Source organism: Diorhabda carinulata, chromosome 2, assembly GCF_026250575.1.
Source record: "Diorhabda carinulata isolate Delta chromosome 2, icDioCari1.1, whole genome shotgun sequence".
Lineage (NCBI taxonomy): Eukaryota > Metazoa > Arthropoda > Insecta > Coleoptera > Chrysomelidae > Diorhabda > Diorhabda carinulata.
The window spans coordinates 13,510,951-13,525,347 of record NC_079461.1 but is presented as its reverse complement, the minus strand read 5'-3'; the positions used below and the strand labels follow the sequence as shown (position 1 = coordinate 13,525,347).

The 14,397-nt window shown below is 32.3% G+C and overlaps 1 long non-coding RNA gene across 1 annotated transcript; it reads right to left on the bottom strand.

Annotated features, from left to right (window-relative positions):
- Positions 1-3,902: 3,902 nt before the first annotated feature.
- Positions 3,903-4,406, bottom strand: LOC130904214 (uncharacterized). Its single transcript, XR_009060827.1, has 2 exons — positions 4,196-4,406; positions 3,903-4,124 (listed from the first exon to the last, which is right to left on the bottom strand). It is a non-coding gene; the product is annotated as an uncharacterized LOC130904214 (long non-coding RNA).
- Positions 4,407-14,397: the final 9,991 nt, after the last annotated feature.

Sequence of the window (14,397 nt, the reverse complement as noted above, 5' to 3'; positions counted from 1 at the left end):
TAAACAAATATACTTATAAAGGTCTAAAAATTTTGAGCTATACACTATTGCCCTTACGGCGCATGGTTAAGACGAATCTGAAATAGGGTTGGAATTAGGCGGAGGCACTAATGGAAGGTTAAAAGGTACCTGTTAAACGCAAAACTTAACTGTATAATCTACTACATAATTAATCCCTACACAATATTTTCCCCATTTTATTGCTCTATACATTTCTGAAATAGACTATAATTGATTCTCTTGTAGTAGTAAACACGAAACACCAAGGAAAAGGAGACACAAAAAGAGAAGAAAACTTTGATCTAGCTTATTGAATATCCTTATACAAATCTATTATGCACTTAAAAACCTTTAGGATAGAAAATCTTAACAGCAAGTAATGGAATATGAATAGAATAACTGGATGTTAAATTTTGGCAGGATAATATCCAAGAGATGTATCATCTGTTATCCAATACTTCATGATAATGGGATGAGATAGAGATTATTGTGAGTGAGGATGCCAAATTATGAGACGCACTATGAATGGTTTTCAAAATAAGCGATAGAAAATATGGATGATTGGAGGAATTTGAAGATAAATTTCGTTCGCACCTTAAACGACACCTTTCCAATTTATAATTTATACTTGATACGTTCAGTCAAATTCTACAGAAAAATTCGCTCTCACATTTCTTGATCTCAACAAATAAAACTCTATTTATTTACTGTCATCGTGAAAAAGTTATTTATAAAAGTTTCAATTGCAACAAATCTTGTTTCTCAATGTTATATCTTTGTCTAAAATATTTTATACTGATCAAACCTACCACATCAATGATCGTGGGCTGATGTTTGACCTCATTTACGGATGTGAAGATAAAAGATATAAGAATTGATAGTCAGCTTTGTAATACGAATATATTGTTCGAAATGTAGCCATTAAAATTATTTGCAAGTAGGTCATACGTCAAATTAGTGATGGTTCTAATAATTATTTCAAATCTATGCTATTACTCAGTTATAAAGAGTGGTAAAATGCTACCAAAGGAAGCTTTATAATATAAATTTAAGGTGTAGTAAATTCACTCCTATTATCAATTATTTTGTTATATATGCTATACATAATAAACAGAATCTGCCACTGATCGATATTTTTCCCACAATGCAACGGAAACTAATCGAAACACACACCACGCTTTTTTTAAACTATACATCCAATCTCAAGATCAACCGACATTTTACATTTAGCCTAACCTACATATTTTATCATTCATCAGTGTAAAAGGTTATTATTTACGATCTGAAGTTTACTGTCATAAATCACCAAGTAAAACTTCATCCACGATTACTAAATAATTTTCAAGCAAAATTTTGCTATATTATTTAAAACTCTATTATTTCATTCAATATATTGCTCATCTAAACATGGTACATAGTTATCGAAAATTATAAAAATCGTATAGTATCTCCATGATAATCAACACAAAAATGTATGCTGGTCAAATCTATGTTGTTTCAAAAGGTATTTCAATTTATAAATTCTTTGAAAACTCATGACACGTTAAAAAACAGATATACGTCAGAGACATTGAGTGTCGCTGATTGCTACGTGCATCAAACTGCAGGTTCCGGGTTCGAATATCGTCAAGGAAAATTTACTTTCATAACTTTTTTTATGTGTACAGAACGAAATATTAAGTAGTAGTTCACATGATAAAATTGATATTTTGTAGCAGAACAATATAATGTAGCTAATTATAGAAAGAAGGGATTGATGGTTATTGTTAAGCTTGCGCAAGCAGACGTATAATGGGTACATTTACAATATTAAAGTACTTTACTGTCACTTAACAAATTGACGTTTTTGTGCACTTTACTACTGTGGCTAATGAGTATTGTACTGGTTTTTATATATCACTTCACTCAAATTCAATTAGCTTGTTGCGTTTGAGTCGACGGACTGTGCCTTTATTATTGAGAAGTTCCGATATTGTGTATGTGGTTATGAAGTTGTTCTTCGTGACCTTCAGCTACCCTGATCTCTTATTTGACTGTAAAGAGTTCCCAGTGTAGGTCTTAATTGCGGCCATAAGACGAGGCGTTAACTATATTCTTTAGTATTTAGTTTTGGACTCTTTACAGGTAAACATTTTTATTTTCACTACTAGCACCTTATTTTTCATCTTATATAATTCCATCTATTGTAGAGTGCCTTTGCAGAAGCCAAAAAGGTGGAATGGAATAACTTCGTTTTGATCAAGTACAAGTTGCATTCTTACTATTGGTATCTTTCCAAATAATTATGTAATATTTGGTAATAATGATATTGGTTTAAAAGGATTTCATACACTAATTTTGGTATCATAATTACTTCAATTGTTTTTATATGTTATTTGTACGTATTGGAACCTGATTACCCCATTTAACGAGTTTGAGAGTTTCACAATGGCCACTTAAATTCAATGTTGCAATATTTTTTTTTTATTATTCGGTCGTTTCGTAAGTATCACATAAGTAGCGTTTTGGAATTAAAAAAATAAGTGCAAAGATATCGCAATAATTTTATTTTCACTTGAAAGCCTGTACCTTAATCTACTTTTCTACATAATTTCCGTGAATATTGAGGCACTTGTCATAACGTGGCAACAGTTTTTGAATACCCTCCACATAAAATTCTGCCGCCTGACTTGTTAACCACTGTATCACAACTGTTTTGACTTCGTTATCGTCTTGAAGACGCTGACCGCCCAGGTGTTTCTTCAAGTTCAGGAACAAATGGTAGTCGCTGGGCATCAGATTAGTGTTATAGGGAGGATGATCTAGAGTTTCCCATTGAAAAGATTTGATGAGATCTTTGGTCCGATTAGCCACATGTGGACGGGCATTGTCATGCAGCAAAACGATACCGTTACTCAACTTGCCACGTCTTTTGTTCTAGATTTCACGACGCAGATTGTTCAATGTCTCACAATAAGACGCTGCATTGATTGTCTCATTACGAGGCCGAAACTCCACTAGCAATACTCCTTTTCTGTCCAAAAAACTGTGCATATGATTTTCCGGGCAGAAATTGTTTGCTTAAACTTCTCTTTTTTGGGTGATGATGAATGTCGCCATTCCATGGATTGTTGTTTCGATTCTGGTGTGACGTAGGCCACCAATGTTTCGTCACCAGTAACAATTTGGTCTTCATTGTGGTACCGCTCAAGGAAAGTTAATGCACTGCCTAAACGTTGGGTTTTGTGCAAATCTGTCAACATTAGGACACAACGTGAACAAAATTTCCGGTATTTCTTATTTTCGGTCACAATGCGATACAAAACACTACAAGAATATTGAGGAAAGTAGTCGGACAATGATGGAATTGTAAAGCGTCTGTTTTCTCTCACCTTTCCACTTTCTGCATCAAATTTTCATTGACGACCGAAGAACGTCCACTCCATTCTTCATCATACACATTTGTGCGGTCATCTTTAAATTACCCATTTCCTTACCATTCCATCATTCATAATGTTTTGTCCGTACACTTCACAGATCTCACGATGAATATCGATCGGTTCTACGCCTTTAGCACTAAGAAATCGTACAACAGCCCATATTTCACAATCAGCGGGATTCACGATTGTCGGAGGCATCTTAAATACTCAGTAAACAACGTACACAATGAAGAATCAGACTGTAATGGCGCCAGTGTGCAGACAAGAGATGTAGGTAACCAGCGCGCATGTGCGGAACGCCGACCTTGGTGTTGCGGCGGCTGAATTGCAAAACAGTACTTATTTAAAAAATATGCCTCGTATTATGATTCCGCCATTTCCCGAAATCAAATGCCTACGACGTGTTGTGTGTCAACACGTCGGAAAAATCACCAAAATAAGCTATTTGCCTGAAAAGTGATAAGCTTATTATTACGATCATAATACATACTCATCAATGTTTTATTTCAAAGTAGATCTGACAACATGAAACATTGGCTGTGATTTGATATTATAGTTCTTGAGGGTTGGTGCTGGATTCTTGTGAACCATATATTTCAAATAGCTCCAAAGAAAATAATATAGTAGAGATAAATCCAACGAACTTGTCGGCCACTTAATATGACTTCTTCTTCCCACCCATATTTTCGGAAATTCAACCAATACCTGCAATTATGTCGATTCATAAATCTGTTCAAGTGAAATGTACTTTAATCGATAATTTTTTTTTAAATTACCCTTCTGACAGATCTATTATCCATTGAAAGCTCTTGAGCTTTTTTTGTGCATTTAGAAATACAAAAAGCTCATTATTTTCATTCGTGGCTGTTTTTTTTTACAACCGGGATTATTTTTCACACTCACAGTTCCATTAGGTTTCCTCAAATTTTAAGATATTTAGGAACTAAGAATACAAGAAATTCTGTCAGGATATGTATCATTTAACAAATATATGGCATCTTTCATTTTCCATAAACATTATCCGTTTCTAAGGGTATCTAATTATAATAAATACAGTAATGACAGTTAGAACTAATAAATTAAGACATTCAAAAACAAATAAACACAGCTATTTTTCTTACATAAATGGTTCCATTTATCATTTAGTATAATACTTAAAGTACATATAGGGAATATTGTGAAAATAAGTTAATAAATTATTTTTAAGTGAATGAAATGTATAATTCCAATCAACTAAGGCAGATCGTTGGAGTTATTTAAAAAACTTACATTTAACATTGTTTTGGTGAACCACTAGGGCACTTTATATGGCAGATACTCACATTCTCAAGTTAATTGTATCAAACTACAGAAACCTTGGTCAGGCCCTAATATGGGATCTTTCACGCAACATGGATTAATTTAGAATATTTTATTGTTGGATGTTTCCGTTGTCTTTGTATATGTATAATAAAGATGAATTCATAACGGCGAGTAAGTAATTTTTACAGATAAAACACGCCTGACAAAATCAATTCAGTCTTATTAAAACCGAGTTGTGAAAACCTATTAAATAATTGAAAAATCACTGTTTATAGTTAAGAGAGTGATCCTTTTTTTCAGCAACTGAAATCTTTCCACTTATTTTGAAATCTATGATCAAACATTGTAGTTTTATTTACTTCTTGCATCATAACCGTTTGTCTATAAGTAAAATCTCTCTTCGAGGCGGTGTTGTAGGAGTGTGCTCTACTTCTAGCTGATTTTTATACAGGAAAACTAGCACGATTTTTTAAAAAGTAATAAATATTACTTACCTGCAAGTGAACAAATCATAAAAGTTCATTAATAATAACAGATCTACGCCTTAATTGCTCAGTGTTAAATCTAATCATTTATCAGCAGGAACTATCACTTGGTGAAGGCTCGCTTACAATAAATGTACTGAAAGTACAAGTGATGCAATTCAAAGTGAATGGACGTATAAATTCTCCAAATACCAAAAATTATTTGAAAATATTGTCATGATAATTTTCTGATACATATAATATAATACCGATTCGTTCTTTTATTAATTTCGTAGAATCGACTGCTGATATCATTAGCTGCAGTGCTATTTTCTGATTAGATAAGTTCAACCAATAACTGTAAGGTAGTTTATTTATATTTTCTTGGTTCTAGAACTTATCTATGGAATGGGGCGTGATTTCACAATATTCATGTTATATTATTATCTTGAAATCTAAGCTTGTTTAGTGGCTATTTTTATTACTGATTATCTATACATTTTATGCTAGTTTTTCATTCCTATCCTTGCCAAAATATTTCGAGTTCTCCCGACCTCGATCCTCCACTTCCTCTTCCACCTTGCTTCCACCCCAACATTGCTTTTATATCTGCTTCCGATCTAGCTTTCTTTTAAAATTCCAGTCATCTTACTTCTCTTATTTATCTTCTTTACTATATTCTCTTACTCTAGTACTCCTTTTTTCCTTAATTTGTTTTCTCTTTTCATTATCAGTATCATTTCGACCAATTCATCGTTCTCATTGTAACGCCCATCATAAGTTCATATTTATTATTTATTTTGAACTTTGTCTTCATTCTCACTTTTTAATCTTGAAAATTTTTCTATTTGCACCAAGTGCTTTGTTTCATGCTTGTATCTTCTCTTAATTCTTCTATTATATCCATATCACTCATTATTCTTACACTTAGGTTCTGAAATCTCAAACTCACTTTCACAATTTCACACTTCGCCTCTTCTTTCTTCTTGTTACATCTCATATACTTCATCTTAGCACGTGTATAGTATCAATAGTTGATATCTTAAGCACAAAACCCCTTTGGTGAACGCTTAATCCCTGCATATTGTTTGTTTTGTATAATTATCAGTTTTTTTACCTTTCAGATCTACTTTTTTTGGTATGGTTACCAGAAGATCTCCCTCCATTCCATTAGGATTTTTTAAATCTATATTTTACATTCAGTGCATTTCGTCTCCACCGCATTTTAATAATTCGGCACTGATTATATCCAGTCCTGGTGCTTTTCATTTTTTCAGCTCACTTAATGCTTCCACTTTTGTTTCTTCTGGCACTTCTTACTGTCCTTTATTTTTTTTCATATTATTCCAAAATACTGTAATGTTGCCTCTTTTATTAATTATTCATTCTCTGTTATATTTACAATTTCATACATCAGTATTCTTTAGTTTTTTGCATTGTTATTCCTTAAAATAATTTGTATTTTCCGCTTTGCCGTTTATGACGCCCAATCCACCATTCACTTTTCATAATCTTTTATTCCTTATTATTTCTTGCCACTACAAGGAAGTGATCTTTGTCTGTACTAGCAACATTGAATGCTCTTACATCATGTAGTTCAATTATTTTTGTTTCTCTTCAGCTGACCATATCATTATGAAATTTCGCTTCCTCGCCCAACTGTCTCTACTCCGTCTCATTTCTTATATTGCTGTAATATGCACCTATTCTTTTCAACTCCGCCATTTTCCCCGTTGCAAGCATTTTTTTTATATCCTAGGTACCGATTTTCAACTTATTTTTTTCGTTTTTAGCACTGTTTATGTATACTTCTGTTCTTTTGCTCTCCATTACATTCATTTCATGCTGATACTCACTCATTTTTGCTATTTTTATTAGACCTTTATGACTCTCCTACATCTACTACGACTTTACTCTCATCTGTCATTGTTCTTTTTTATTTGTGTGCCTCCTTGTTATTACATTATCTGTCCACAGTTGAACTTACCATATGAAGTACAGTTCAGTTTTGATGCTTTTTTAGTCCTCAGCTGGTATATCCGAAGTTCAGAGAAATTAATATTCACCACCTTACATAAGAAGAAAAAGTAGCAATCGTGTTTAAGTGTAGTGGAGTAATAAGCTGGACTTCATTATTTGAAGAGATTATCATATTGATAGTGAGGTTTCTATTTGCAAGTAAATAATAACCAATAAATAATGGAAATGTCTGAATATTTCTCCTACGAATCACTACTGTGGAAAATATCATCTATGATGAAGGAAAAACTACCTATGTCCACTATTAGTATACCAAGAAAAACAATATTGAATGGATTTGAGGAAAAAATGATCAGAAAAATAATTTGCTCAAGAAAGGCCAACTATGGAGAGAATATTAGGAGCTTTTAGAAATAAGGAAGACATCAATTCGAAATGCACGGACAAATTTTGGAAAGAATGGGAGGTGGAGAGTATGAGATAATAGGATAGATTCAAAATAAAGACATTAAGTAAAAACGTATCAATTTAAATTTATTAGATCTCAATCAGCAATCCGAATCTCACAATGTATCCAATCCTTTGTATACTCATACACAACAACTTTGCTAAAAATAGTCTCATGATCAAATGCGTAATTTACGATTCTATAATGGACATACAAACTTAGTGTCTCACTTCTTCTTTTTCTATCAATCCTATGATAACTAACGTTTAGAAGGTAATTAATTATCGGTTGTTTCTGTGGTTTTTTGTATATAGATATATATCTATGATCATGATATTGTGTTTTCTAGAACGTAGGTGTTAATGTCGATGATTGTGAAACGCTATTTGAAGGAATAAATACGTTTGAAAAGCAGTTCATCGTTGTTGATAATCTCACAATTCGAAATGGAAGTGGTGAAAATCATTGGGACAATTCGGGTAATTGTCGAAACTAGTTGGGAATAATTGAATTGTATTAGAAATAACTGAAATTAGTTTAAATATGAGAGAAATGTTTCATAAAATGGCGCCACTGTTATTTTAATGAATTTCACATTTTTGTAGTGACAGTTCATGCTGACAACAGTACGTCTACACCATTGAATTTTCCAGTCAAAACTGTTACCTTGATAAGACTGAGAGTCTTATCGTCGTTGTGGATTCATATGTCGAAGAAGAATTATACGCACGCCAATTTTTGACAGATGGCTTCACTGTCAATCCAATATCCAATAATAAATTATCAATTTCATATTATATATATATATATATATATATATATATATATATATATATATATATATATATATATATATATATATATATATCCACTGTACTCGTAATATGTAGCGAGTGCACTCCTATCTATCTAGCCTCCAAGATTTTTTTGGCTGGAATAACGCCCAGATCCTTTGGAGTAACTCCTACGGGGCAACTTGGAATATGAGTTTTATGAACAAAAGTCTTTCCAAAATATTTATCATTTTACTAAAACAATCACAGAAGCATGTCGAGATATTACTGCTTTTCTCTAATTTCTTATTTCTTAGACCTTTTGATATCATGTATTGAGACATGAACAACCAATCTGTTATTATGAAGAGAAAAAGAAATGATTTATTGACCAATTGAAACAATGAAAAGATCATTTATAAGATAATGTTCTGAAAGTAATTTATCACGTATTGATATTTAACTCCTTTATATTTTCATTTGAAGAAAAAAATTATAACCAGCAAATTACCGATTTTTCACTTCTCTTATTTCTTTAATAACTCTTCTCAATTCTAAATCTAGTTTGAGAGAAAATGAGTGAAAAAAAGTGTAAAGGTTTTGTATATTCAACAGGAGGGGAATGAGACATTGGAGAGATAATAAGTGGATGGATGAAGCAGATAAGACCATAGCAGCACTACACAAAACTTGAGAGGAGAACAAATAACTGAAAATGAATCGATTGATCCTTACGTTAGGTAATAAATCATGAATACGCAGATTACGACGAATCTATTTCAACCAGTTTGAAACCACGAATATATTTTAAAACTCCAGCATTCTGAAACCATGACCATAGTTAGATTTATGTATAAAAATAATGTATGCTGGAAAATTCAGATTAGTTCAAACTGATAAAACTTAAAGAGAAATATAACAGATGACACTTTCTATCATTTACACAATTAATAACCCCTAAAGAACCTTTTCATTGAACACGTGAAGAGGATTATGTAGTTACCGTAATAGCTAATCTGTTTTGATTCGAATAGTAACAAGCCATTTTCTACAAAACCATCTTTTGATCCTATATATAGAATAATAAAACATCTACCTTTTCCGGGAGAAGGTTTTAGTCCAGTTTGGAATTGTTCTGCTTTGGGAGATTTGATGTCCTTGTTTACCTTATACTTTATTTACAATAATAAATCTTTTGATTTAAATTTTCGAATATTCTTAATTTCACGCAGATATTCAGTTTGCCAAGCTAGAATATCATTTCTATCTTTAGAAAATATAATAAAAGTATATGTTTGCTTTCTAGGTATTCGTCAATTGAAATTTAATTCATTACCAATAAGTAGAAGGAGTTTTTTTCGTACATGGAAAGTTTCAATAGATGATAATTTCCAGGATAATTTTGTCTAGTGTTCATATTTCATGGTTGGAAAAAACTGTATGATGTCTCTTACGAAAGTTTTCACTTCTTCAGGAATATGCAACGGCTAACGACTAGAAATATCAAATGCAGAACTAAGTGGTTCACTGTCTCTCATTGAATAATTATATGACTGAATGAAAACTCATTTCTCATATTCGGTTTATTCATTAATGAAAACTTTCTCTCTTCTCCATTTTGAAATTTAAACAATATAATATACAAAATACCAAAACGTTACTAACCAGAGCTTTAAAATCCACTATTATATTTTGATCGAAACAGAATGGTTACATATTCTAGTCTTTATAACTAACGTGACTAAAAGAGGTCTTCTTATATATCTGAGGGTAGGAGATGCAACTACAATTTTGTACAATATAAAAACAAACAAAATCAATTGAAGAATCTAATAAGGATTGCAAGAGAATAGTGGATAACAAGTAGATACAAGAAAATGAAAGAATTGGGAAAGTACATGATATATTCAATAGCTCCCAGTATATTGGACAACACATTATAGATGAGAAAGAAATTCTTAATACATGGAGCCATTACAAATTCAGTCTATCCAAGGACGATGGCTATTATAGTTGGCAATCAAGGACAGAAAATGCTGAAATCTACAGTTCTATTCAATATAAAATCTACAGAAGCAATGGAACTTGATGGCATTCCTGTAGAATTGATTATCTGTGAAAAAAACATTGATACCTTGGTTAGACTTTTCAATACAACACGGGGAAAGTACCGGAAGAATAGCTTAAATTGGCATACATCACAATTCCCATAAAATAACAAGCCAGAAGGTGTAACGATTAAAGTGTCATACACTGAAAGTGTTTTTTGACATTCCACATGCAATATTTCCTCTGTATAGTCTCTTCCCGAATTGTCACAATAAACCAAGAATATCTTGAGAAAAAACTCAATATCATCCTGTAAGTACTTCTTCATTTGTTTCGTCCTCAATTTAACATTAGACTAATAAAAATTGATCTGCGCCAACATTCTTAAATTCATTTGCCATCACCATACGTACTTTACAAAAAGAGTATAGTATGATCCAGCATTCGTAGGTTCTAAAACAAGTATCTCGAAAGCTACATATGGAACTACTAGTTTCATATTGATATATTTGAATTCATCACAAAAAATTTAATACGATTCGTTAGCCAGTAGAAAAACCTCCAATCTTACTATTAACTGTAATAACAGAACATTTCAGAAAACTTCAGAACATTACATAAAAATCATAAAAAGAAACAGAAATATATTACATTATCTTTATATTTGTAGCTGAAATTTTCAACAAAGTATAGTATAAAGAACTATGTATTCCCATCTTCTGCTCATTCACCTAAAACTACAGAATCATTTTTTTTAAGATTCCGTAACAAGTTAATACCTACTCATTCAACATAATTACCTGGTTTTATATATCAATAAATTCTAAATATCTCAACATTCATTAGCGTTCTTATCTCCTATAATAATAAAATACTAACTTACTGACGATTATTTCTCATTTATGAAATCTGAGCCAGAATACTTGAGTTATTTATAATTTGCAGTTCATTTATTCCATTTAGAAAACCATAAGCGTAGTAGAGGTGAATTGGATAATCTTAATAGCTATAATAAGTATCGACCAATAGGTTCTTTTTCTAGTGCGATATTTCTTCGTATTTTTTACGAGTTACATGGAAACAGAAAACTACAATCATTTCACATAGTTTATCACTGTTATCTGCGTTGTCTGTCTTTTACATTCTCATATAAGAACGGGTAATTGAATTAACGTTCATCCTTTCGTTGAAGCTCTAGAAACAATCAACGCTCTTCAATGAAATCCATGTTTACTTCTGCGATGCACAGACCTTTTTTACGCACCAATATGGACTAGATTTTTTTCGCTCCCTCTGCCACAAAATTACCTGGGTCTGTTGTCTTGTGTGGTAATTACTGTCATAAATGAGCCCATTGTTGTAACAGAGGTTTTAGAACAAAGAGTGGTCTACGGAAAAAGTGCTTAATAAAGAGTGCCTTGCTAAAGATACAATTTGACAACAGTAGTAGCTTGTGTCCTATACAAATATACAATAATATATTACAAGGGTTGTTATTTATGTTTTGAGATAGACAAGTACTAGCAAATATTCATAATAGTATATGGCTCCATTGTTTTTCAAAATATTCTCCATTAAAATCGATACACTTTTGCAAAGTGCTTTTGCTTTTTGAACGCATCAACCCCTTCGTCTAGTATAGAGAAACGTTGACTTCATTGTTCTTGTTTGATATGCAGTAATAAGAAGAGAGCATTAAGTGCCAAACAAGGACTGTACGGCTGATGTGTAAGTGCTCCCATTGCCGTATTCTGCGACTGCTTCGCCTCATTTTTTGGATCACTTCTGGCAAACAAATGCTGTGTACTATCCAGAATTGACCATTCTACGTTACTCTAATGTAATTTTCGAGCGATTGTCAAATTATGCGGTATCCAACGCGAAGAAATCGTTTGGACAGTCAAATGTTCATACAATATTGATTGTACGAGAGTGGAACTGATGCACAAAGATGTCTCTATCTCACGGTATGTCATATAACGATCTTTCAATATCAGTTCATTCACAGCATCGACCTTTTCCAGTGCAACAGCCAATCTTTACGAAATTCAATCCATAGCGAAATCAGCGAAACACAGTGACTATAGATGGTGCTTCATCACTAAAAGTCGAAGCGTGTTGATCGATATATTGCTGTTGGTTTAATCCACCATTAAAAATGTCAAACTCTATGATGGCAATGTCAGATTTGACGAATTCAGATCAGTGTTATCATTCATAAAGACTTGAGTAGCGGCCCTCGTATACACTCGGGATGGTGAAGACTATCATTATTGCCTCATTAGCCTAGCATCCAAATTATTTCGCTAGTGCTTTTGCCTCAGCCGATTAAGATGGGATGTCTATAGATGTCTTCACTATCGTGGTGTTTATACTATTTTCCCCACGTATAGCCAAATTTGAGGCAAAAATTTAGAATAAAAATCCTCTGAAAAATGGAGTTCACAAGAACACAAGCTGAAGTTTATTTAGTTTTTATAATAATATTAAGTGGGCTCAAAATAAAAACTGACATTTGAACAGAAAATTTTTTTCTTTATTGTTTCCATTGTAATTTGAAGACGATTTTGTTAAATAAGTCATAAAAGTAGGTATAAATGACTGGTAATGGATCATCTTATACTCCTCTTGAAATGGGAGAACTAGCAGTACAAGCTACTGAAGAAAGAAATTTTTTTGAAAAAATCAAAAGGTTTGTACCTTTAAACCTATGACACTTTTAAAAACTGGTGTAGCAGTAAAAAAGTACCTGTGATTACTGAGAATGTACTATTTCCAAGAATATTTATAGAACAGGAAGCTCCAGTTTGTGGTTTCATGTGTGTTGATGACCACGCTTTTGCTGAGAGAGAACATCGACATATCCAAATTTTTCGACTTACAATTAGTAAGTTATCTTGAATGTCTCGGAAGTCTTCTGACCTCTCACAAGAGATATCATGAAGTTTTCAATGCATGCACCTTATTAATGGTATACTGCAGTTAGAATAAGTAACTTTATTTATTTCGTGAATACCTGATATTCAATAATTTTAAGCTGACTTGGCAATATAAGTAGACGGTGCTTATCATGGTGAACTATGAAACTTCTGAAAGTTTCCGATGTGATAACAAAAAATGACATAATTTTTATTATTATTAGCACGAGCAGGAATGACTCGTTATGGAAAATTGTAATTATGGACTCTCTAGGGATACAAAAAAGTAAAATAAATTGAACAATAAGATCAAATATAAATTTACCTTAGCTATTCGTTTATATTCAAAACGAAAAGACAGTTAGGCAAAATATTGGCCATAACACAATTGCACAAATGCTTTATAAGATTGCAAGTTATATAAAATTAGCAAATTCCCTCTACTATTTTAGCTGTTGGTGGGAGAAGTACTCTTCAACTAAAAAAACATGTGGGCTGGAAATTAGCAGCGGTATCGATGAGCTATGTTGAAGACAGCCGTGCTAATAATGAATCAATGTCAATCATGGTGGAAATAATATCAATTTCGCTAGCTTCATCATCAGTTGAAATACCAAGTTCAACCTGGTTCTACTACTGTGAATAACACTGTCGTCAACAAACCCAGTTTTAATCTTACTAATACTTCCGAAAACAGATCAGGACCGGCGATTCATATGACATGCAGAGATCAATTATGATTCCCATAAATAATAATTGTACTGTACTCTTTTGTGTAATTTATACATTCTTTACGCTTATTAGCGGGGTCAAAAATCAAATCAAGAGTCACTTTGAATTCACCATAATTTAATCTGGTGTTGAAGTAAATAAACTGGAGTACTATACACGTTAATTACAATCTTCTGGATTCAGACCACTATGTTCTATTGGCTTTTTCTTTAGTTCTAATCTCAAATACAGATGACGAAATCATGGCTTTTTTAAACTTATTCAATTCAAAATCACATTATTCGATTATATTATATCCGTTTTGTGATAGTT